The sequence below is a fragment of the Scatophagus argus genome, chromosome 13 (genome assembly GCF_020382885.2).
Source record: "Scatophagus argus isolate fScaArg1 chromosome 13, fScaArg1.pri, whole genome shotgun sequence".
NCBI lineage: Eukaryota > Metazoa > Chordata > Actinopteri > Scatophagidae > Scatophagus > Scatophagus argus.
The window spans coordinates 21797836-21823349 of NC_058505.1; the positions used below are offsets into that span (position 1 = coordinate 21797836).

Consider the following 25514-nt stretch of genomic DNA (forward strand, 5'->3'; position numbering starts at 1 on the left):
TCCTCCTTTGTCTTTGCAAACAGTGATAAATGTCCATGACCTTCAGGTGACAATCACAGCGCCTCATCTCCTCCCGTGGCCTCCATCTCCTGCTTCTCCTGATACATGGCTGTGTATGTATGTCTGTGTGTGCCCGCGCACGTGTGAGTGTGTGTACGTGTGCATGTGTGTGTATGTGTTGCCACCTTGCAGACAGCCACTGAGACCTCTGACAACTCCCAGAGGACCAATTAGAGGTGAAAAAAGGAGAATGTCAGCCACCGAGCAGCTTGTGTGTGTGTGTGTGTGTGTGTGTGTGTGCAAGAGAGAGAGAGAGAGAGGCAAGTACAAACCCAGCCACCCCTTTCCATCAGAAAAGACCACAGCCATCTGAAGGCAGCCAACAGCATCCACACCGCCTGTCCAGTTTTAACTCACACGCGTCCACTGTCTCTCCCTCAGACACACACAAACACACTCACGCACGCTGACACACACAGAGCCGTCAGATAGTCCAGTCCCCAGTCCTTGGGAGTGTGAAGTCTCATTATGAATAAACCATAAACGAAGAGCAGAAGCTGCACCTTGACTTTAGACACTCGACTACTAAGTTTTAAAGACTGAACTTTTTCAGCAACTTTTTTTGTGATCCGCATGACATCGTCATGAATCATTCTCTTTAATACAGACCACACGGTGCTGACACAATGTCATTTAGTAACTCAGGCGCTCAGTTGGTCAGGGTCACTACATGCATGTATCCTTTTAAATATTCAGTCTGAAGGAAAATGCAGGGAAAGTCCAGCCAGTCAATAACCCAGTTTTAGGCTTGGTGTATGTAAACATCATAACTGGGTTATGACAAACCCAGATAATTAGCATTGAGGAAAGGAAACAGTTTTCTGTTTTCAGTTTGTGCATTTTGATGCTTCTACTGTTACCATTGAGAGGAACACTTGTGTAGAGGGTAGGAATGCACAATATGCAGTATACATGATATAGCTGAAGAGGTGTGTCCCAATATGTTTGTCTATATAGTGAATGTCATGAATCAAAGTACTGTATCACGTTGATGGAAAAGTCATTTAAAAAATTCTATTTTGCCCTAAAGTATTCCTGCTCAGTGATTAGCAGCTTTGCCCCCAATGAAAGGATAGCTGCCTTGGTGTAGAGCGAACGCTGAAGGTTGACAAATCTACATTGTCTCATATAGTCCACAGTATATGATACCACATATCACCATAACACCCAATCTTAGTAAAGACAAAATAAATTTTCCATCTTTCCTGTGTTTACAATAATTTATCTGCAGTGTCCTCCAGTGGTGCCCCCCAGACACGTTTAGCTTTTCTGAACGCTCACGCTCAAAGGTGTGGTGAAAGAATTTAAAAGAGTTTTAAAAAAAAACCTTTCGTGGTTTAAGCCCTGCACACTCTGACACCTCTGCACACCTGGCCAAATGTGCATGGTAGTCACGTCGTCACATACATGGAAATCGCATTTCGGCCTCCCCATTTCTCCAGTTCTGACATAAAAGGTTCGTGGGAGGTGTTTTCAGACACTCTTCAATGATCTGACAAGCCGCCCTGAGGGGTTTAAAGTCACACTAGCATGGCGCAACAGTGTATATTTTGGACCATTTTTGTACAGTGGGAGGAAGTAGAGACACGTGATTCATCTTCATAGTCTATGGCGCTTCAACTCTAAGACTTCAACATCTCTAAGATGTCTTACAAAATTCTATCATCTAATTAGGAACATGAATAAAAAGACCAAAACCCTCAATGTGTCGAAATGAACTCTGTCTGACCTCTCTAATCCACCCGTGGCTCTCAGGCCTAAGCCCATTGCTTTCTACTGAAAACATAAATCTTTGGAAATTGCTCATAGTGTGTTTTAAAACAGCTGGAGACTGTAGATTTTAGCAAAGTTTACTCGCTCAGAGAAAGTAGTGCATTTATTAAGGACACTTTTGGTGTTTCACTGAGTATTTATGGGACCAGGAAAATGGGACTGAATCAAAAGGTGTCTCAATACCTCGTTGTTTCTCTTGTTTCCTTCTACTAGGGACGATGAATGTGATGGTCATATTTGTGCTGGCATTTTCGCTTTGAGAATGACATTTGAAATCAAAGGCGTTTTGGAACCCGCATGTCTCCCCTTCATCTCACGTCTCTCATGCATATACACCGGAGCGCACTGTTCTAGCTCAAGCTCAGGCAATACGCAAAGCGATCAAACGACAAAACTTATTGGTAATCACTGCTAAAGATCGCATCCCAGTAAAAACAGGATGTTTAATTTGGTCGTTTTGGTTGAGACAGCAAAGTCAAATGTTGAAATGCTGTCAGCTGGTGACATTTATCATTGAACATGAACCACTGACCTCCACTGTAACTGCCAAAGGGCGCATTACATCACATTAAAGCCCCATTAGAAGTGAGTCACTACTGCCCAGGCAATTTAAAAGGGAGATGGAAATACTGTTATTGATCGTGTATCTCACATGGGCATATAGTCACAGTGCAAGGGTAAAGCTGTCTCTGTATACTGGATGCTGAGGGTAAATTTGGGCATATGCCCTAGTTTACCTGCTTATTGCTACAGCTAACACAAGAAAAGAATGAGAAGAAGAAGAAACAGCATGTGATTCACAACACGCAAATGGTCAGTTTCATGCAAACACTGAAAAACTCTAAGTGATTCATTTCTGATGGTTACCAGGAAACCACTTTGTGGGGTAAGGTGAAGTCAGCCTCACAGTACTCAGCAAGGGTGTCTTTTATGACATCAGGTAAAAAATAGATTTTTGAAGAAAATAAATGCTAATCCTGATGAATACAATTTAATGAGGTACATATTAGGTGAGCCACTGTTTTGTGAGCACAACACCAGCAATGGATTCACTGTGTCCAGGTAGTCAGTTCATCATCAACATGAAGTGTGTGTCGACAGTGTGTGGCCATCACACAGCATCCTGACTCTGTTCTCAACACTCCTGCTGTGATCAGGATTCTTACTATCACCACCCAGCTCTCTGATCCTTCAAAATACAACGGTTCAAAATGAACAAGTGTGTTCTTTTTTCTGTACCGCTTTCAATAATCTATGGAGGACAGTGCAAAAGTGCTAAAGCAAAGGCCTGCAACTCTTCTGTGTCCACATTAGCAAGAGTCACATGATCTCAGGACATTTTGGAGGAGGGTAAAGACGTTTCACAAGAAAATAACATAATGGGTCCATGAAAATGACAGAAATATATTTTCCACAGAATGTGTGTCCTTGGAGGAGTACAAATACCTGGGGGTGTACTTAGACCACAAACTGGACTGGTGCAAGAACGTGGACATGGTCTACAGAAAGGGCCAGAGCCGCCTCTACTTTCTGAGGCGGCTGAGGTCCTTCAACATCTGCAGGACGATGCTGAGGATGTTCTATGAGTCGGTGGTGTCCAGTGCCATCACATAAGCTGTTGCCTGCTGGGGCAGCTGCCTGAGGGTGAGGGACACTAACAGACTCAATAGAATCATCAAGAAGGCCAACCATGTTGTGGGAGAGGAACTGGACTCTCTGACAGTGGTGTCTGAGAGGAGGATGTTGTCCAAAATAAGAACTATACTGGACTTTCCCTCTCACCCTCTCCACAATGTGCTGATCGGCTACAGGAGCTCGTTCAGCAACAGGCTCATACTGCCACGATGCACCACAGAGCGACACAGGAAATCATTCCTGCCTGTCGCCATCAAACTGTTAAACTCAGCACTGTGACGGACACACTCACTGTTTATACAATGTACATATTGGCTACTTTTACACATTGCACATACCTGTATTTTTAAATTTTCTTAAAAAATTTTTGAATACAGTTTTTGTAAATACTACTGTACTTGAGATTTTAGTTTTTGTTTATCCTATTTATATACTCTGCACTTTTCTCCTTTCTTGGTCGGGAATACTGCATGTGCAATTGTCTGTAGAAACAAGAATTTCCCTCCAGGGATTAATAAAGGAATTCTGATTCTGATTCTGATTTGACACCATTTTGCCAAAGAGGCACAGCAAGAAAGTTGGAGCTGGTAGATATGTGTAACTGAATTTATGTTAACCGCTTAAACTGAACCTTGTGACTCATTTCCACACACTGTGTTGATAATTATGGGCATGTGCCTTGACTTTAATGCAAGGAAATCGTTACAGCGAAACACCACTGTAATCATGAAAAACTTTTCTAATTTTCCATGTTTCTATATGCGCATGAAGAATAATTGAGGCAAAAACAGGACAAATTCTGAACTTCCTGTGTCCAAGGTTCACAGTCCACGACAAAACTTTTACAAACACGATGTGCTGCCAAACATCACTGTATTCACCAGCTATCTTGTTGAAAAAAATCAAAAATGGGAACCGAACTCAAAGCAAGTTCCTTCCTTTAAAAATACAAATGGCTACCAGCACCAAATGTAAACCAAATTTTAAAGATACAAACTATGGCTGCAGGTGTTCTGGACTTTTGAGACTACTGGCTGGAAAATTATACCTCAGCTTTTTCTACTCCAGACCACAACCAGTATACTTTTACAACGAGGACTTAATTTTATTGAATTCAGCTGAGTGGCCTGTTCTAAAGCCTAGACACTTCAAAAGCAGCTGTGCAACCTGTTGTACAAAATAACAGGTTAACACAGAAGACATTCAGCAAAAGTTGTGAAAAAAAAGTGTTGTAACAATAATTAATAATTATGCTAACAATGTACTGATTCAGATGTCAGTTTTCACTGTCCAAGGTTACTGAAAAACTGTTAATTTAGAGTGAACTATATTGTTTACTACTAAAACATATGATGGGAATCAAAATAATATGTGGACCCTTTAAATGGAATTAGAATGCATGATGGGAAATAATAGTGTCTTATTTTACTGTGACCTTTCCAATATTGTCAGGAAAGTTCAGTTGTGGGTGGTGCAGTGGTTAGCACTGTCGCCTCACAGCAAGAGGTTCAAATTCCAGTCTGGGCTCTTCTATGTGGAGTTTGCATGTTCTCCCTGTGCCTGCGTGGGTTTTCTCCGGGTACTCCGGCTTCCTCCCACAATACCAAAAACATGCACATTAGGTTAATTGGCTGCTCTACATTGCCCCCTAGGTGTTTGTATATGTGGTTGTCTGTCTTTGTGTGTCAGCCCTGTGACGGACTGGCGATCAGTCCAGGGTGAACCCCGCCTCTCGCCTGTAGTCAGCTGGGATAGGCTCCAGACTCTGACGGATAAGCGGTATAGAGAATGGATGGATGGAAGTTCAGTTGTCAATTACAGTCTCATTCACTGTTCTCTACTGATGACTAAATGTGCAAGACATTACACATTACACATTTTTCAAATGAATGAAAAAAGTAAAATACCACTATCAAAACTATACTTAAGTTCACTATCTGAGTAAATGTATTTTATTACTTTCCAACACCATACCAATAAGTATCTAAGATATGTGGTGGCTTTGAATGGCTTTAATAACCATCTTATGCATGGAGCTCCTGCTCAGTAAAACCAACTAAACCACATCTCCATGAGGAGTTCATGTCGGGTTTTGGGGTCACTCAGTGTTTCAGAAAATCAATGCATTTGCTGATGGGCTTACTCAGTGTGACAGCGGAGTTAGTGACCGGAATCAGTCAACCGGCACTAACGCTTTATTTCACAGCAGCTATTGGGATGGTCGTTAGGACATGTATAGATCTGATATATAGATATAGATCTGTCTATACTGGAAGCACATAGATGCACACTTATTAGCATCATCTTAAAACCCTGCAAACCCTCAAATTCCCGCTTGTCGTGTGGGGTGAGCATGGGGCTGGGGCCACAGGACTACAGGCAACAACTTTCAACCTTGTATGTGTTTATAAAATGACTTACATATAAGGTATCTGGTGTAGTAATTTGGACAGTAGTAAATGGACATTAAAATCTTTACAGCATATAAACTAAAAGCTTTGGCATGAAAGGGATGTAAAGATTTGATCTAAAGCTCTGTGCATTAAACTGGGGACATTTACAAGAAAGCTTTTAGTGGAGTGAATGGTTCACAGGAACTGACAAAGCACACAACAGGACATGCATATCGTGGGTCATGTAATCCCTGCCCTCCATGCTTGACCCCCAACACACACAGACACACACATGCACTCATTGGGTGACCCATTCCCAGCAATTACAAAGTCCCAACCAGTATAATCCCCCATGCAACCTGAGCTGCTTTAATCTTAACAAAGGGGAGATAATAGATGTTGAAATGTGTGTGTGTGTATGTTTGAGAGAAGGAGAGAGAGACAGGCAGACAAAGAGGTGTGTTTGCTATCCATTTTGGGTTAGACATGTAACGGTAAGCAGGATGGTCCTCATAAGGATACGTTTCAATGTGTGTGTGTGTGTGCTTGTGTATTTGCGAGAGCTCTGATGATTGTTGCCATGTGCATCACTAACAATTAGTGATGGATAGTGTTGTCGGTACCAGATGGTCCTTTAGGATTTACAATGTTATGTAACCAGAGAGAGGGCATGGAGGGTGGGGGTGGGGTGGGGGGGTCCTCAGTCCGGTAGAACTGCGGAAGATGAGAGACCTGACACATCACGAGCAGCTTTTATCACACAGCAGCAGACCCCAAACACAGCGGGAGACAGTTTGGAAAATCATTGACCTGAAATCCTGTAAGGAGACGTCACAGAGTCTTTTTCTGCTGACGGGAGGGGGCGGGGTCACAGGTCTGGAACTAATGATTATTTTCATCATCAATTTATCTGCTTTATTATTGATTGATCTAATCAATAATAAACACTCTTATTCTCTATTTCCTGTGTAACAAGGTTTGTGTCCTATGGCCCTGAGTGTCATCCTCAGGTTGCTTGTTTTACCCGACCGCGGTTCAAAACAAAGTGACGTTCAATTTAGGGCAAGATAAAAGAGACTGGGGGCAAGAAGGAGGAAGCAGGGAAATATTCTGTATTGTGCTTGATCGCTCATCAACTGGAGCAAATGATCAACTAATCATTTCAACCACACATTTCACTCAAAGTCTAGTTGGCCTGAAACTAGTGGCCAGACAAACAGCAAAGTGAAACCAGGGAAAAGGGCAGTATGTAGGTCATTTACATTCGAAGAAAAACAGAAAAACAGAAAATAGACACAAGAATCCTGAAGAAATTTCATTTCAGTGAAATCTCCTCAATCACAGTTGCCAAAAAATTGTGCAATGGTGTTCCTCAGATCTCAGAATTTTGAACTTGGCTTTTTGAATCCTAAATGTTAGTCCTTAGACTGAACTATCCGTTTTATTAGACATCCGTGGCCATGATGGATGACTTGTCGCTGCTTTCTGGTGTACAATCTGTGTAGACACTGACTGTAACTGTAATTTCTGCACATTTCTTATCGATCGACACGTGTGTGCTACGCTAACATCTACCTGTGGATTCATCAGCTACGCATCTGTCCGTCATGAATGATGTGGGTTACATTTTCTGCATGCCACTCACTCATTGTTAATTTCCAGTTATGCCTTTTCATGCTCTGTTGTTGCAACTGCTGCTTGTTGTTTACATAATGTTTATATAACCACTATTCTTATTTTTATCTTGTGTTTCCTTGCTCTAGTCTGCTAATATCTGCTACAACAATCTGTTGCAGGGTTCCAAAAGACACACTTGGTGATTTATTACAGCTTCCCAAAATAAAGTTCAGAAACTGAACTCTGAAGTGGAGATGTGGGGGTGGGTGGGTGGTTAGATACAATAACAAAAACTTGTCGTGCATTGTACTAAAATTAGCACAAAGAAAATTTTTAAGAAAGCAAACGCACAAGTAATATTGCAACACTGCACTCAACCCTTTGCTAAAAGACTTTATTCACCCAGTGTACAAGTGTCTTTTAAAGGACTGTGTTTTGTTAGTGTGTGCCACTTTGTTTATGAAGGTCTGTAGTAACGTTGTTTGCAGTTCTTTCATTCACAAGGACATGTTTTTCATGAGAACTCCCGTTTTATGGCGGCCACAGAGCCGAGAAACAGCAGGAGCACATACGGAGACAATGCTTTTGTCACTCTCCTTTGGAATGTAGCAGGTCATTACCATGCAAATGAGTAAACATGTAGCCTTGTAAACCATTGTGTGTGTGTGTGTGTGTGTGTGTGTTAACATGAGGGTTTAAGGAGAGAGGATATGGTTAAGAGAGTGTAAAACACATAAAGACAGGACCATGGCCTGGTTTAAAGAAAGATCCCAGTCAAGATGAAAATCTAAGATGCATTCCAGTAATCCACTTCATTACATTGGAGGGACCATGCAGTTGTCTCATGCCAGTCTTTTCCCATACATTACACCCTCCTTCTCATTGTGGGGATCAGTGTAGTTTTATCTTAATCTCTTCTACAAGATACCAATTAATGTTGGAAGCAGTTTAATAGTCAAGTGAGAAAAATCTACTTGTTCCAGAAACCTCAATGAAATATTTATATTCAGCCAGCTCCAGATTCCAGGCCACTTGTTTCTGTGTCATATCCAAAAGTGACCACTATTAAGCACTCTGGTGACCAGTCTGACTCGAAACTAGCTGATAAAGACAGAGGACTCTAATCACAAACTAACCCACTATGCAACCAACATCTTTGACCACCAATTGCCCTTCTGATCTTGACGGGTCACCACAAATACATACACCAATCAGCCACAACATTACAACCACTTCCTTAATATTTTGTAGGTTCCCTTTGTGCTGCCTAAACAGCTCTAACCTGTCAGGAGAAGGGACACAGGACCTCCCCCGGGGGGGGGATTCCCGATCAGGTTTGGATCTGGGGAGTCTGCAGGCTGTTGCTGTGGTGTGTGTCAAAGAACCCAAGGTTTCCCCACAGAACATTGCATTGTATTATAAACAGATGATTAACGTTATTCACTTCACCTATCAGTGGTATTAATGTTGTGGCTGATCAGAGGTTAAAAGTCTATTAAGTACAGTCATTGGGTCATTTTATGGTCTAGAGGTTGGAGAAGCGGCTTGTGATCGGAGGGTCACCGGTTCGATTCCCCCACCGGACGGGCAGGAAAAATTTGGGTGTGGTGGAGTGATTAACGTGAAAAAATTGCCCCCCATTAGCCAGCTGATGTGCCCTTGAGCAAGGCACTTAACCCCCCAATATGTTCCCCGGGTGCTTGATGCTGCCCACTGCTCCTGTGTGTGTTTCACTGCATGTAATGTAACGTGTGTGTTCAACTAAGGATGGGTCAAATGCAGAAGACGAATTCAGTGTGTGTATGTAAAAATATATCTACTGTCAATAAAGCTGATTCTTCTTCTTCTTCTTATGGACACACTTTTACAAATAACACCTTGCTGACTGAGTTAAACTTACACTTGCCCACACTGAAACAATTTACAAAGTGTTATGATGTTCATGAAACACCGGCAGTGTGTATTGCCCCTATTTTGCATTTTCACACCACCAGCACCTGTGAATCCATGTTTTAAATGGCACATCCTGTTGCTACTTTCATCAACCTTCTTTAATAACTGACTCGAATTTGCAGCGATAATAAGCAGAGAAAAACACAATAAATTACTTGTTAAGGGAGACTCACTTTTTATCTCCCTGAGCAATGAATGGGTGCTAAGGGCAGATGATCATGCCAGAAAATAATACCACAGTCTATTCAATCCGCATCATGATTTACGATCTAAGTGTAAGTATTTTATCTCAATTCAGGAATGCCCAGTATACTACAGACACAGCTGATTAATTTTTCTCCATGTGCACCATTAAAACACAATATTACATCTTATCTGACATAACGCCTCATCTTCCATATTGCTAGTGATCACAAATGCTACGCTGTGTACAATACGTCACCCATGGAAGAGCTTTGTGAATTAGTTGGTCCCATCAGCACAGCCATCTGGTTGGCTTCATCACTCTGACGGTTTGTTCATGCAGCATAGATCTGCTAGTCAGTGCAGTTATGTGAAGTTTTGGAAGCAGAGATACGAAGACATTCAATATTGCCAATTCTACAGTCCACAAGAAAAGCAGATTGTGGATGCCTTTCGAAATCCATTGATTTTGACCTGAAGCCGACAGATTGCCCAGCCCTGCTGGCTAGTGGTCCAAGGTGCACCCCACCTGTCACCTGATGCATGCTGGGATAGCCCCCAGCCATCTTTGTCTCTGAACACGATCAATGGGTATAGAACTGATGGACTGTAGACAAGCGAGATAGAGAGAACCTCATAACCTTGGCGGTGGATAAAAGAGGAATACAGTGTATTATCTAACAGGATAGCACATACTCTGTCCAAGTGGAGAGCACTTGGCTTTTTGTGCTCATCTGCTGTCCTCACAGATTAAAGCCTTGTTATTAACACAGCCTGGCTCAGTGGCCTCAGAAAACCACAAAGCAAGATCTTGCCAAGTGAGGTTAAAGCTCTCCAACAACACTAAAACATGCATAAAAATATGAACTCAAATGTGACTCAGACTTGACCAAAACTATTAATAATATCTGTCTTCTGTAAAACAAGTGGTTATTAACATTATTACTGATATATAAACAGGACTTCAATTTCAAAGGTTGCCAGTAAAATATGTATTATTTTCTACTGATAGCACTGCACACAGGAAACACAGTGAGGATAAAAACTGGGCCAGGAAAACATGTAAAAAAAACCCAAAACAGACAACCCATGTAGAGCACAGTAATAAAAGCTCTCTTTGTTATTATACTGTTTTATCATCTCAGCATGTGCTGTCCAACCCGATGCGATGAAAGTGAACCACAATCAAAAAACAAATGAAATTGATTAACTTAACCTTTTTGTCTTTACACTGTTGTATAATCCAACTGTTCTCCACAGCCCCTAAAGACAGACAATTAACGGCAGCTGTGGTTAGTTTGTCTGGGAGTCTATTCGCTGTTCTGTTTCAAAGTACTTTTCTCCCCAACATGTACGCTTTGTCCTGCTTCTCCTTTCACCTCCACTTAAAGCAGACAAAGCCCGATGATGAGGTGCACTTCACACCGAACAAACAGGACGGCCACACAGGGAAACGACCGTTTCCTCGTGAGTGTGTTTGTCTGTGCGCTTTACACGCCGTGAAACAAGACGTAGCTAACTATGTGGGTTAAGAAGCTAAGCACTGTTTCTATTCAGCTGCGTGTTGTGGGCTGTTACTGTGAATGCCTGGCCTGTCTTTTCGAGCTTCATACACGCTGAAAGTTATCACCAGTGTGCTGTCGAGTTCTCACGCCTACAGTTTTACACCTGAAAAACATTTTCCAAGTGCGTATGAGTAAGATTTTAGGGGAGCCGTTGTCATCCAGACCTCTTCAAAGCCCGACAAAATGCTCTAAACCCCCCACCCCAACAGAAATAATAGATTTCTTTAAATTCTTGCCTTATGTTGTCCTGGTTTTGGTAATGTTCTGTGATTCTGCCGCAAATTTTTCCAAAAGGACGCGATCTTATTTCTCCAACACCTGCAGTGTGAATTTAAAATTTGAGGGTTTTCAGAGATTTCACAGATTTAACACAACAAGGCATTTAACATAAGGCTTTATAGTAATACACCACAGAAAATGAATCATCCGAGTAATAAATTCACACCTGCTGGCTTGAAAGGTGCCTGTAAAAGGTCCTTTCACAATGGCTACAATGGACTCCATGAACTCATGTTAATCAGAGGTGAAGTACAGTTAAATATCTTCCACGGATTTACAAACTTTAAGTTCAACCAAAGCTGAATAAAGAAAAGTTGTTGAACTTAGGACAAAAACAGGATGTTGAGTGTTTTTGTGTTTACTTGATGTGTAAAATATGCCAAAACTGTTCGCTCACATGCTTCACTTAGCGACTTTAAAAGGTGGTAATACGTCACAGGTTGTGTCAGACTATCCTCACCTTCTCTTTCACCATCTGCTATGCTGCAGTGAGTGGCAAAGAAAACAGAGAAGACTGCAGCTTATCATTGACCCTGCTTGGACAGTGATTGGCCGCAACCTGCTGACCCTCCAGAACCTGCACACCTCCAGGATTCTGAGGTGAGCAGGACAGACATGAATTCTTTGAGACGCTTCACTTTGGCAACAGGCTGCAGAACAAAACTTTACACTATAAGAACAGTTTTGCAGCTCTTTGCGGCCCAATGTCGGGTCATTCAATTCAGTTCAGTTTTATTTATATAGCGCCAATTCACAACAAAAATTATCTCATGACACTTTCCAATGTGAGCAGGTCTAGACCAAACTCTTTAATTAAGAGCACTTGGAGACAGCGGTGAGGAAAAACTGCCTTTTAGAAGGCAGAAACCTCGGAGCAGACCCCAGCTCAAGATGGGCGGCCATCTGCCTTGACTGGTTGGGTCATCAGTGAGCATTTGTGAAATTTGCTTCACTGCTTATTTAATCACAATGACAATCCACACTCTAAATGGCATTTTTTTCCAACTTTGAAATGCCCTACTACTTGAAACGGTCTAAAACTGTCAGATCGCCCACCACTAACATAAAGTTTCCATTTCTAACTTGGCCTTTTCGACAAATGCATGTTTTTGAAAGTTTTTTTTTTGTGCACATTTTACATATTTTTCTTTAGACTGTGAACATTTGAACATTCTTTAGCAAAAATAGTAAATTCCAGTCAATTCTCTCCATTTCAAACACTTTCCAGCTGTTCATTTTAGAATCTACTTTTCACACATTTTAATTGCAAATGTCTGTTTTATATTTACGACTCCTGACTTTTATTGTACAGTTAACAGTTGTATTTTCAAACACACTGTTTCTAGTGACCATAGATGTACATGCTGTAACAGACAAAGAAAAGCAATTTCATTTTGACATGTAGCCATTTCCCTTCATTCTTTCCGACCCTGCTCTGATGAACGGCGATCTACTGTATTTGCAAACACGACACAGTGAGCTGTAATTGGATGAGCTGTCAAGCCAGAGGAGGGAAAGGCTGAAGTTGTCTTCAAACAACAATTTAGTGGCTCACTTCCAGAAGGACACAGCTGAACACCTGTCAGAGGAAAACTGTACATCTGATGAGTGTTTTTCTGCAGGGTGTTAAAAATGCTGCTATTCACAAGCACACCAATTTGGTATCTGCTGTTGCCTGGAGTTATGAACAGGGAGGTGACAGCTGACATTCATTGCTGCCTTATATCACAGCCATGAACATGCTGTATTAAAACAGCCTGTGCTGTGCAAGCAGTCGTGGTGATAGAGGTCTGCAGGTTAAAAACAGACCTGGCCCAAGTTGGAATCAGCAAATTATCCAGGAAGATGTGGACAGGAAATGTGCTTCCATGAGAAAAAAAAAAAAAAAAAGAATGATCAAAGGGATCCAGCCACACTTAATCCACTTAATGTACCTGCTGATGCACCTGGACCGATTCAATGTTATCACACTCTACACACACACACACACACACATGCTCACAGCCCTCCTCACACACATGCATACAGAACACAAAGACTATTGTCAAGGCAGTTGTCGGACGTCAACGTAAATTAGCACACAGAGCAGATTCTGGGCTTCATTAGCATCAAGAGCTTCTATAATTAAATGTGTGTGAGTGGCTGCTCTGTCAGATGACATCATGTATTAAGTGCTTTCACAGTCATTGCTTTAATGAGACTATCCATTACAACTGATACCTCAGAACAGCATTTGCATCAACAGCATTTCTCTCTTTGTGGTTGATACACTTAACTCTGTCCAATGATTCCCCCCCCCCCCCAACTCATCACCATCATAGACCGACAGCGTTGAGACAGACTATTATATTTTTATAAATTACCCACTTGTAGGACAAAGTTCTCACAGTCAAAAGTTGAATCATATGTTTGTTCAACAGAAGTGAAAGGTTCACTAGTCATTCTAAATTCGCTTTGTTGGTCCCTTCTGACCTTTGATCAAAACAGTAGAACCTGGATCTAGTTTTTCTGTTTGTCAATTTATTTATTCATTAATGTGTGGCAATTTATTAAAAAAAAAACAATCTCAATTCGACTGTATGCACAGTGTCATAAAGGGGCCCCTCTACACAACTGGGCCACAATAATGACTGGTGTTCCTTTGTTCATAATGGACTTGAAAAGCAAAAAAGCAAATAAATAAAATAAAATCCTTTACTTGTAGCTAACCAAATGAGCAAATCCATTTGATATACATGAACTTGCCACATTGTTGGCCACTGGAGCCCTTTGCCCGGTTGGTAAACCAGCCTTAATGCTGCCTGTGATCTCTCACATTAAACAGGCTACAGTACTGTAAGAAGCTACGTTAATATGTAGGATAACAATTATTTCCATTTTGCAGATAACAGTTATTTAAATTCTACTTGATCTGCAGAATCGTTTTGGTTTTTTTTTTTCAAATAATCATTACTTTCTATGAAATATTAAATTCATGAATGAAAACAAATGAGCATGAAAACTTCAAGGGGGCTTCCTGTTTTGTTGAACTAAGTGCAAACTCAAAGACATTCAGTTTAGAGTCATTTGTTTTTCATTTTATGTGTCCCAAAACCAAAGCATTTAAGCAACTTAATGAAACTGTATTTTAGTCACCAACCAGGATCTCCTGCCACAGTCTCAATAACAGCTCCTCAATCCTCAATCTAATCCTGCTGCTCCACTACAAACAGAATGGCATTACTGCTAACCAAGTGGCATCTCTTTTGTTTGCCGTTGACAAAAAAAAGACAAAACTGACTTAAGCCGTCCTCAAAAAAAAAGAAGATTAAAAAATATCAGACAGATTGAGCTCGCCCTCAGTCAGCTTAATAAACACACCGGGCACTTTTCCGGGCCCTAATTTGAAAAGACACACTAAAATACTTGTTCATTCAGGCTTTTCTGGTCATCTCAGGAGCATTGCTATACTTAGATCCATCCTGAGTTTTTCAGCGATACAGAGGATTACATGCTTTTATCTCTTCTTGCCTTTAACCGCTGCGGTGCCCTGTTTGTTCGCCTTAACCAAAAAGAGAACGCCTCCAGTGCGGTGAGAGTGCTGAAGCAAGGCATTCACCTACAACAAAAGAAGGAGGGCCAGATATCTCCCTGTTCCTCACTGAGGGCTTCACTTATTTTTGCACTGATTATGTGCAAATGTTTTCCTGGCCTGGCTCCAGGTTATCACACTGAACTTTTGACTGCATCACTGAGCTGACCTATGACAGTGTCCAGGCTAAGACTAAAGGTGACTGAGCTTTTTGCCATCATGGCTCTGTGGCTTTGGAGTGACCTGCCCGGATATCCGAAGCCGGCAGAGTTGATCTTCCTCCATAAACCTCTTTCTCATGCTTCCTTAAGCCCTTCAAATAATCAGTATTTTTTTTCTTAACTTATTTGTTATTTGAGTTTCTTTCTTCTTTCATTTAAAGTTTAAAGCGAAATATTTCTATACTATCTTGTGCTATTTTTACCACTGCTCTTCATCCTTCATTCATCCTGTCGAGCTTTGTGAAGGAATAAATATGTTTTCTGATTAAAAAAAAAAAAGGTAACTCAGTGACCAGTTCTGCATCTCGCAATCTTCCAAACCAAATACTGATGCGCTTGAAAGAACTGGAAAAATACAAGCGTCCCTTTTGTCAAACTGTTTCTAAAGCCAAAGGAAATCATCTTCATGCTCACTTAAAAAGTGGAATATTTGAACTGATGAATTTGCTCAAGAACATGGAGAAAAAGCAGAAGCACAACTCGAAATGTTTTCAAAAACATGCTTCTATGCTTTTGGCTTTTACATCTATTCTGCTGTTTTTGTATTGTGCTCTAACAATACTGTAGGCATCTGTAAAACATGCAAGTGCGATCAATCAAAATCCTCCAGAACTTGGGAGTTTGTGGGAGCTGATTATTAATTTTGCCACATTAAAATAGCCTACAGTAAGCGCACTACACTTCAGTCAGCTGTTGGTCGCCATGTAAGGCCCACTGCTGTCGCATCATTATTATTTTTTTAGATTAAAGACGGTCGTGGTTTATGACAGGACCACCTTGGGATTTGAATCCTGCTTTAAAAGCAGTGTTGCCTTACAGACTAAGCTGAGGGACACAAAGTCGCCTATTGTTCTGAGAGTTGACCACAGTGGTCACAAACAATACATCCTGGTACATGCAGGCACTGTAAAGCTTTCCCACTCACTTTCTCCATCAGTGTCAATATTAGCCAAGTGACTGTACTTTTAATAGATTGCACAGTCCACCAGCACAGATTGGATGTCCATCTAAGTAGAAAAATAATCTATTAATGTTCCCACTTTTTGGCAAAAGCATCCAGAAGAACAGGACTTAATACCTTTTAACAAATTGGCAGCGTCTTCTGGTAAATTTACTATATGTTTGCTATCCACCACAAAAATTGTTAAAATATAATTTATCGAACAAATTCCCCCTGGTCACTGCTGCCTAGAGAAGTGTACCGGTGAGACGGGATTATGGCAGTAGCAAATTCTCACAGCTGAAGAGAATAAAACAGCTCGATGGACTGGATGCCTACCAAATTTCTGAGTCTTTAGTCAGGCTAATAGTTACAATAAACTCATTACGGGCAACTTTTAGTTTCCCTCTCTCTCAAAGATGCAAGTGTCAGACTGTTAAGCTGCACCGAGGTCACATCTGAGTCAGTGAGGAATGTCTGTGAGGACTGACTCAGGCCACGTAATAGGGATGATGGATGCCAGCGCAAAGTACATTTCTAAGGCGTTTCCATGCATGCTGGGAAACCCCACAATCCTACAAAGCATAAATCAATGCATCTCAACAAGGGGTCTGAATTACAAGGCAACACTGAGAATGAGTCCACTGAAGGTTTCCACCATCATTTAATTCTAAGAGTTCACCGCAGTAAAATTCTTTCTTATTCCACAGAGTGAATAAGCCCTGATTCAACAGCTACGATGTTAACAGCTAAATGACTGTTGCTGTACTGGGCCAGTTTTTGGTGTCAGTCAAATCACAAAAAGCATTCCTAGTGTTTTGTCTGGGCACCTTCAGGTGTATCAGTCTGTAAAATTAACGAACAAAGCTTCGTCGTGCTTTAAAAACTCAAACTTATTTCATTAGGAGTGAAATTGCTCTTTCAGTGGAGCGTTTTATGATGACTAAATGCTGCTTTCAGAGGCTTTTACGCCATCGGAGAAGTAGGCCGGAATTAATGCAGTCGATTCAAAGTCGGCTCTACATTTCTGGATAGACATTTAGCTGTAAAAATGGTCATCAAACAAGAAATATACAGAAAATTGCTAACCTCCGAAAGATCTATCTGCCAACTTGGATTTTTTTTTTGGTGATTAACATTATAATCAACAATGTTGTCACATAGCTGGCCAGATGTTGCACACCCCACCCCTCCAGCACTCCCAGCAGGTCAAATCCCCCACTGAACAGCCTGATTCGCCGTCGCCGTTTGACCCAAACCTGCTGCCATGTCCACTCAAGCCGCCTGAGACGACACACATATGGAACCGCTGGCTCTAACTCAATCCGACAGAAACTCTCATTACCAGCCACCACATACAGCAAGTCACCAAAGCAGGCAGACATCAGGGAATGGTAAGTCACACACATTGCTGTTTATCATGTAAATGTGACGTGGGTTAAGACAAAAAATAGGTTGGGTATTTTATCTGACTGATGCTGCATGAGATGTGAGGGCATGGGTGTGTGTGTGTGTGTGTGTGTGTGTGTGTGTGTGTGTGTGTGAGAGAGAGAGAGAGAGAGAGAGAGAGAGAAGACAACCAGACAAGAAAATCAGTCGCAAAGGATGAGCATCAGTCCATTCTTTCTCCAGCCCCTGTGTAGTTCAGTGAGCCTCCCTGTCTCGCTGTGGGTTCAAAACACAGCGAGTGAAAAAGAAAGCGAACACCACTGCATTCATGTTTCAACCTTTTCCAGTGTCTGAAACATTTTTGCTCTATGCCTCCAGTCACACAGCAGCGAATTTGCCGCGGTATTTTACTGCGCAATAATTAGATTTGCGCGTGAAGAAGATTCACCACACCTGACAAAATCTAAAACTTTGCCAGATGGATTTTGAAAGTAAAGTTGTTTTGATACGACTTGTTAGCCTATGAACCTATCCACATATGTTCCTTTTAATCACTATTTCACATTTAGAAAAGTACGAGTGAGTGATTTATAAAAACGACGCTGTTAATACGATAGCTTCCATTAAAGTTGCCCTTTTGCGGCGATGTTAGATTTCCTATAAAACATGGAATAAAGAGAAATGGGGAAATTAGGAATATATATTTTTTAAAACATATAAATGAATTTATTTTAATTAGCGTTTCTAAACCCGTCCCAAAAAGGCAACCGAAGAAAGCCATACATGAATTAAAGTTGTTAACTAGCTCAGTTGCCATCATTTTCCCCCTTTTCCCACTTTGTCAATGAAGTAGCCACGCACGGTGTCCGCGTGCCCTCCGTCGTCACCGTGCCAGCGGCGGTGCTCGCGAAGGACCACAGCGAATCACATCTCATACAAGAGCTCCGAAATCATCAAGACTTCGACCGCTACATCAACAGCATGAAAACAAAAAGGTGAAAGATGTACATGAGTGTCTGTACAGCCACAGACAGTAAAAACAAGAAGAAGAAGAACAACAAAAAACAAACAAACATGAAAAAACAAAACAAAACAAAACAAAAAGCAGCGTAAAGCCAGTGCCACTTACCGCTGTGTGCCCGAGGCTGGAGCTTTAACCAGAACAACCACCGGAGACGGACTGCTGCTCCCTCCGCCTGTACCCTCTCTCCTCTCTGCCTCTACCTCCCTCCCTCTCTCTCTCTCTCTCTCTCTCTCTCTGCCGCGCTCCCCCCATCTCTCCCCCCCCGCCTACCCGCGCACTCCCCCACCTCACCAAATCAACAAATTGAGTAGTTGAAATGCCTGCTGATTGGTCATTATGGTCCTGTCGGTGATTAAAGGGACACACGCGCGCTCACGTGCTCAGGCACACACACACACACACACACACACACCAGTCTTCAACCCCAACTCCAACCGACCGACACATTTCAATCAGCCGTTATTTATTTATTTCTTTTTTTTTTTTACAAGCCAGATGATTGCTTTCTTAAAGGAGAACTTTGGGTTATTTGAAGACAGCTCAGCATGAAGAGCATGTGAACTGAGGTGTTGTTTCCGACAGACTTTAATGAGCTGCAGCTGGCAGGCTGAAGCCAGTGCCATGCAGGTGTCACACCTGAAGGCTGCCGTTCGAGCCTGTGTAAATATCTGCTGGGCACAATGGCACCGTGGCACAGCATTCCAGATGATTAAAATGCTGTACATGATTTTAAAGACTACTATTTGATTAAAGAACCCTCAAATCTCCAAATTTTATTTTTATTTTTTTTTTTTTAAAACCTAAAGCTGCACCAGTCAGTGTTTTTATATCAACAATGGATCAAATGAGGATCCATAAAAGCGTAGCTACATAAACCCACCGTTTTACTCCGCACTTCCCATTCATTATACTAAGCTCTCTGTAGCATTTGTAAAATAATTGTATTGATTTAACAACTTGCACTACATAGACAAAAGTATCCAGACACACCTCTTTATAGGGCTGTTTCTCAGGAGTTGGGCTCGGCCTCTTACTTCCAGTGAAGGGAAATCTTAATGCTTCAGCACACCAAGACATTTTGGACAATGCTATGCTTCCTACTTTGTGACAACAGTTTGGTGAAGGCCCTTTTCTATTCCAGCATGACTGCAGTGCACAAAGCAAAGTCCATAAAGACATGGTTGGATGAGTTTGGTGTGGAAGAACTTGACTGGCCCACACAGAGTCCTGACCTCAACCCTACTGAACACCTTTGGGATGCGACTGTGAGTCAGGCCCTTCTGTCCATCATCAGTGTCTGACCTCACAAATGCTCTGCTGCATGAATGGGCCAAATTTCCCACAGAAACATTTCAAAATCTTGTAGAAAGCTTTCCCAGACAAGTGGAAGCTGTTATAGCTGCAAAGCTGTCTGGTTGAGATGCAATGGCATTAAAGTCCCTGTTGGTGTACCAATACCTTTGTCTATACTGTGTATATAATTTTATTGTTTTGGTTCAGCCTCATCACTTTCTTAAATCTCATTTTCAGACACAATAGACAGCTGGATGTTTTTTCTTCACATATATTTCGGTGGACTTCAGAAGAAGGTAGCTGTTTTGGATTTGACTGACATGTTTGGATGATGAGCGTCATCACTTTTTGCTTTTCCACTGTCAAAGATCTGCCCATCTTGTGCTTTACATGTGTTGCTTCCTGAATAAATCTTTCTTACTTAAATCTTGTTAGTCATTTCTTTTGAGCATCACAGACAAAACTAGGTTGACATAAACTTTTTTTTTTCCTTTCCTTATCATGAATTTTATTTGACTGTTTTTACTGTGTTCAATAAGATAGAAAATACTGGCAATTAAAAAAGTTACGATGATGCTGTGGGCCATCCCTCCACTGGGGGTTAGGGTTAGGGTTAGGGTACCACTGTACCACTTGAAGGCCCATGACTCTTGTTATTCTTTGCTTATTTGAGTGAAAAAAGTTTAATTTTATAATGACCTGAGCATGACAAAAAATGTCTTGGTATGCTGAAGCATTAAGATTTCCCTTCACTGGAAGTAAGGGGCCGAGCCCAACCCCTGAAAAACAGTCCCATACCACACCTGAATCCAGTAATAAAGGGGTGTGTCCCAGTACTTTTGTCTGTATAGCGTAGCTCCGCATTATCACACGAAGGCAAACTAACAGAAAAGAACAGTCTTTTGTTTTCATTTGCTTCCAGATGCAGCTTAAGCACTCGACCTTCAGTGAGCTGGTGCATCACAGATGCATGTCTGGCTGGATCGGTGTTGTGCACCACTGTGCTGCTCTCCTGTTCCAGTCAGCACATTAATCCCAGCACAAAATCCCAGTGGTTCCTCCCAGTACTCAGCTGCACAGAGGACAAGCAGCTGTGGTACAAGCCAAGAACTTTGAGTCGAATCGGAAAATAATGTAATTGCAATTCATGTAATACAACTACACACACACGTCATGTTTCATAAACTCTTGTTATCATCTCCATATGTTGCTTAAATTCAGTCTGGAGAACAATGATAGACAGAGTAAGTGAAAGTGAGCTATGTTCATGGGATAGCTTATGTATTTATGTCTTCAAGTAAGACTGTACTATACACATGCAGTGGTGAGTTTCTGGATCTGGCTGTTCTCAAAGTATCAGAGATCTACAAAGTTTTCACCCCTGTTTCTGCACCAATAAGCTGCACCATGGGTGCTACCGGCAAGGTGCCACTTGAGGAGCCTGTTCTATAAAGTCCAAGCTGACAATCCCCTGAGGGCTAGAAATCACTTTGCTGCCTGCCATGATACTCCACCATGTCCAAATCTACCAATGGCTGGCTACAGACTACCTCCATCTGCATGTCTGTAGCGAACAGCTGCATTTAAAGTCAAGACATGGCACACAAAGTAGAGGGTGCAACTAGGGGGCAAAGTTCTTCTGCAGATTGACATCGACTAAGGAGGGCACAACGAACCGCCTCACACTCTGGGGAGCCATGCTGAAACAGAGCTCTGGGCTGCCTGATAGGATTTTCCCAGGGATGAGACAGCAGGAATAAAAAGGGGCCTTGAAATGAAAGCAGGTGTCATTCAGGAGTACTGACAGATCGAGAGGGTCAACTTCACCCTGATGCTCCATGGCTTTTTGAAATCAAATGTCCTAACGTGAACAGTTAAGTTGATTGCCCACATTTAATCTCTGTATTACAAAGTTTAATTAAAGAGTTTGGTCTAGAGCTGCTCTAATTGGAAAGTGTCATGAGATAACTAACTGTTGTAAATTGGCGCTATATAAATAAATTGAACTGAACCAAAGTGGAGTTAAAGCAACAGCATGAATACTGCGGGCAGGTGCAGCCAGTTACTCATTAAGGGATGCTGTGTTGTGACATTGTGGTGTGCGATACGCTGATTCAGTGCATATAAAGAGACAGTGATTTGATTTAAGTGATAAAAGAGAGAACAGCCATCTTTTTTCAGAGGTATATGTGATGTTTCTTAAATTATTGTAGTGTTTCAGAGGTCCTTCTATGTGGAGTTTGCATGTTCTCCCTGTGCCTGCGTGGGTTTCCTCCGGGTACTCCGGCTTCCTCCCACAATACCAAAAACATGCACATTAGGTTAATTGGCTACTCTAAATTGCCCCTAGGTGTGAGTGTGAGAGTGTGTGGTTGTCTGTCTTTGTGTGTTGGCCCTGTGATTGACTGACCAGTCCAGGGTGAACCCCGCCTCTCGCCCGTAGTCAGCTGAGATAGGCTCCAGCTCTAGCTCCAGATGTTTCAGAGGTGTGACATACAGATTAGTAAAGCAGTGTTCATATTAACATATGAAAACACTGATCAGTACGTATAGCCTATAGCAGGGGTTGGGAACCCGTGGCTCGCGAGCCAGATATGGCTCTTTTGATGGCTGCATCTGGCTCGTAGATAGCCCTCATAGCGAACCGGCTTTCTAGTCACCATGGCAACGGTAAACAGTCACCGTCGCTCGCTACGGTGGATCTACAGTCCGGTCCGAGTCTTTCTATCTATCTTTCTACTTTTCTGTCCAAGGTGGCAGTCGACGTGCGCATGCGCAAAAAAACGGGTCGTCATCAAGCAGTAAAATTCCCTTCTTTTAATCTAGTAGTCAGCTAGCTAATTGCTACGTATGCATGTGAGCAGTCTTTCTCACATCTAAAGAACATTAAGACCAACCTACGATCACGTTTAACGGATGGAAGCCTCAACGCCTGCGTGAAGCTTAACCTCACCACGTATCAACCAGACTACAAAGCCATCAGCAAAACCATGCAGCACCAGAAGTCGCATTAATGGTAAGAAGTACTTTATTCATCACTGGTTAGCAACAGCATAACAATGTTATTAAAAAGAATTCAGAGACTTATTGTACTTTAAAAGTGTTGGTCTTACATAAAATGCACACCTTTACTTGTATTTAGTTTTAAACATATTGCATGCCTCTCACGGAATTACATTTTAAAATTTGTGGCGTTCATGGCAGTCGTGGATCAGCGGTTAGGGTGTCGGACCCGTAACCGGTGGATCGCTGGTTCGATTCCCCGTCCCGGTGTCCATGGCTGAGGTACCCTTGAGCAAGGTACCTAACCCCCACTGCTCCCCGGGCGCTGCACGCGGTCGCCCACTGCCCCAGGTTTGCTGTGTGTGTGTGCACGTCACTTGGGTGGGTTAAATGCAGAGAACAAATTTCGTTGGAGTGAGTTCCCTCCAATGACAAGATATGTCACTTTCCTTTCCTTTTCCTTTCATGGCTCTCTCAGCCAAAAAGGTTCCCGAGCCCTGGCCTATAGGTTTCTCATGTTGAGTAACCTTTCACAAAATTCAGTGCAATTAAATTGATCAAAACTGGCATTCGAAGGTTAAATTAACAAACTGCCCAATATTTGACACAAAATCATAAATAGCATGTGGATTGAAGAGATAACTTCTCTCTAACTCTGTCCTGACTCTCTATAGAAGCTTCCATCACATGGGTTCACGCAACAAAGTAAAGAAAGAAACAAAAATAATGTGAAATGATATTTCATCCACTACCATGGTGTTATTATTAGGAGCCCAGATAAGCAGTGGGAGGCACCAGTGGTCCAGCTGGGTGCTATTTTTCAACTGCAGAATAAAAGGGCACAACCAGATGTCATAACTGAGTGAGCACCAAACAAATCTCAAGCAATGAAAGGGAATGTAGGACACCTAATGGAAATATACCATTTATGTTCGGTATCTTGTAATAATATAGGTTAGAGTCTCTTCATCCCTCCACATGGATCTGATGTTTTAATCTGCTGCTACCATTAAAATTTAAAAAGCCTCACATCACAAATATAAGATTAACATTCCTATGGGTATGTATTAGCATATCAATGTTGAGTGAGTGAGCTAATTGAGCTAAGCTAGCAGCTACATGCTGACAAAATGCATTTTTTTAAACTCATTCTAGTATCACAGACTGTGAAACAAGAGCACTCTACATGCACGAGTTCAATTACTAAGACAGAAGTTACGTGTAAACTTACCTGCTCATTGATTTTCTGCCTTCTCCACTCTTGTTCTGTCTTCTGTATGGACTTTAAAACCCTAACTCCTTGGCTCCGACAATTACCATGCCGTTGTTTGCCTGTGGTGCTCTGAGTAGGCGGAATCTGCACACCATTTAAAAGGCATCTCAGCCAGCACATACACTGGATGAAATGCTGAATTCAAGAAGCGAAAGCGCCATTTATACCTACTGCCTCTGTTTCAGTTCTCAACCACATGGCTGAGAACTGAAACAGATAACTGATGGATGTTCAGGCTTACATAAAATCATATTGTGACCATTACTAGCCAAGTTTGTTTTGTCAGCTGACAATTATGTGTGTGTGGCTGTAGGCTGACTTATTACTCTTTATACAGTTTTAACAGTTCTCCCTGCCCTTGGTGTTACTGAAATGGATTGTCAAGCTGTCACTCTGATGGAGACTGGCTGATAGAGATGTGTCTTACATCCTTCAGCATAGGTACCGCCCATGAGATTCAGCTCAACAAGTTTTGATCGAAATTGTTGGAATTCAATCATTTTTTTGCATTCTAATCAAAACTTTCAGATTCACAAGCAAAAACCTCTGGATCTGCAATCAAAAAGTTTAGATTTCCACACAAGTGATTGCAGCGTGTTAAGTTTAGTTCTCAAGTCTATTCTCTTTTAGTACATAATAAAGACACAAAACTAAATAAAGTGACATGTACATACAGGTTTTTGTTGTTTTTAGTGGATAAACCCATAAAAATAGATGATGTGACTCCTTTCCCAATCCAGCAGCTGAGACTGGCAAACCGATCTCTCCTCTGGGCTCTGGAGAGACATTGGAGAGGATGCAGACTGACATCCCTATCATATATTATACTTTTACATCAATTTCATTTTCAGTTTATTTATTTATATAGCACCTTATACAATCAAAATTGTCTCTAGATGCTTTACAGAGACCCAGAGCCTGAACCCCCGAGCAAGCAGACAGTGGCAAGGAAAAACTCCCTTTTAACAGGAAGAAACCTTGAGCAGGACCCAGTTCACAAGGGAGAACCATCCTGCTGATAGTCGGCTGGGTGAAGGAGGAGAAGAAGAGGTAGACAGGACAGAGAGGATGAAAGAGAGAGAGAGAGAAAGGAACATACATGCAATAAACATCATAAATTACAAACATGACAGGTTGTTATAATTGCAGTTCTGAAGATTATGTATTGTATGTATTTGTTTTGTAGCTGATATGTTGTTTAAGTTAGTTATATTAGCACTAACATCGTGATTATATTATTAGTGACTGGGGAAGAGAGCACACAAACGAAGCTTATTCCCCCTTTTCATCATTACTAATCACAACAGTTTTACCATTTCCCCTCCCCCACCAATAAAACAAG

The 25514-nt window shown here is 41.7% G+C and overlaps 1 protein-coding gene across 1 annotated transcript in view; it reads right to left on the minus strand.

The window, feature by feature from the left end:
- The window catches only part of cdh6 (cadherin 6), a 73383-nt gene extending 54543 nt beyond the window's left edge, over nt 1-18840 (minus strand). Inside the window, exon 1 of the mRNA XM_046408512.1 lies at nt 18709-18840. The gene's annotated coding sequence lies outside the window, so the exon portion shown is untranslated. The remainder of the gene's footprint in view (nt 1-18708) is intronic.
- Nucleotides 18841-25514: the final 6674 nt, after the last annotated feature.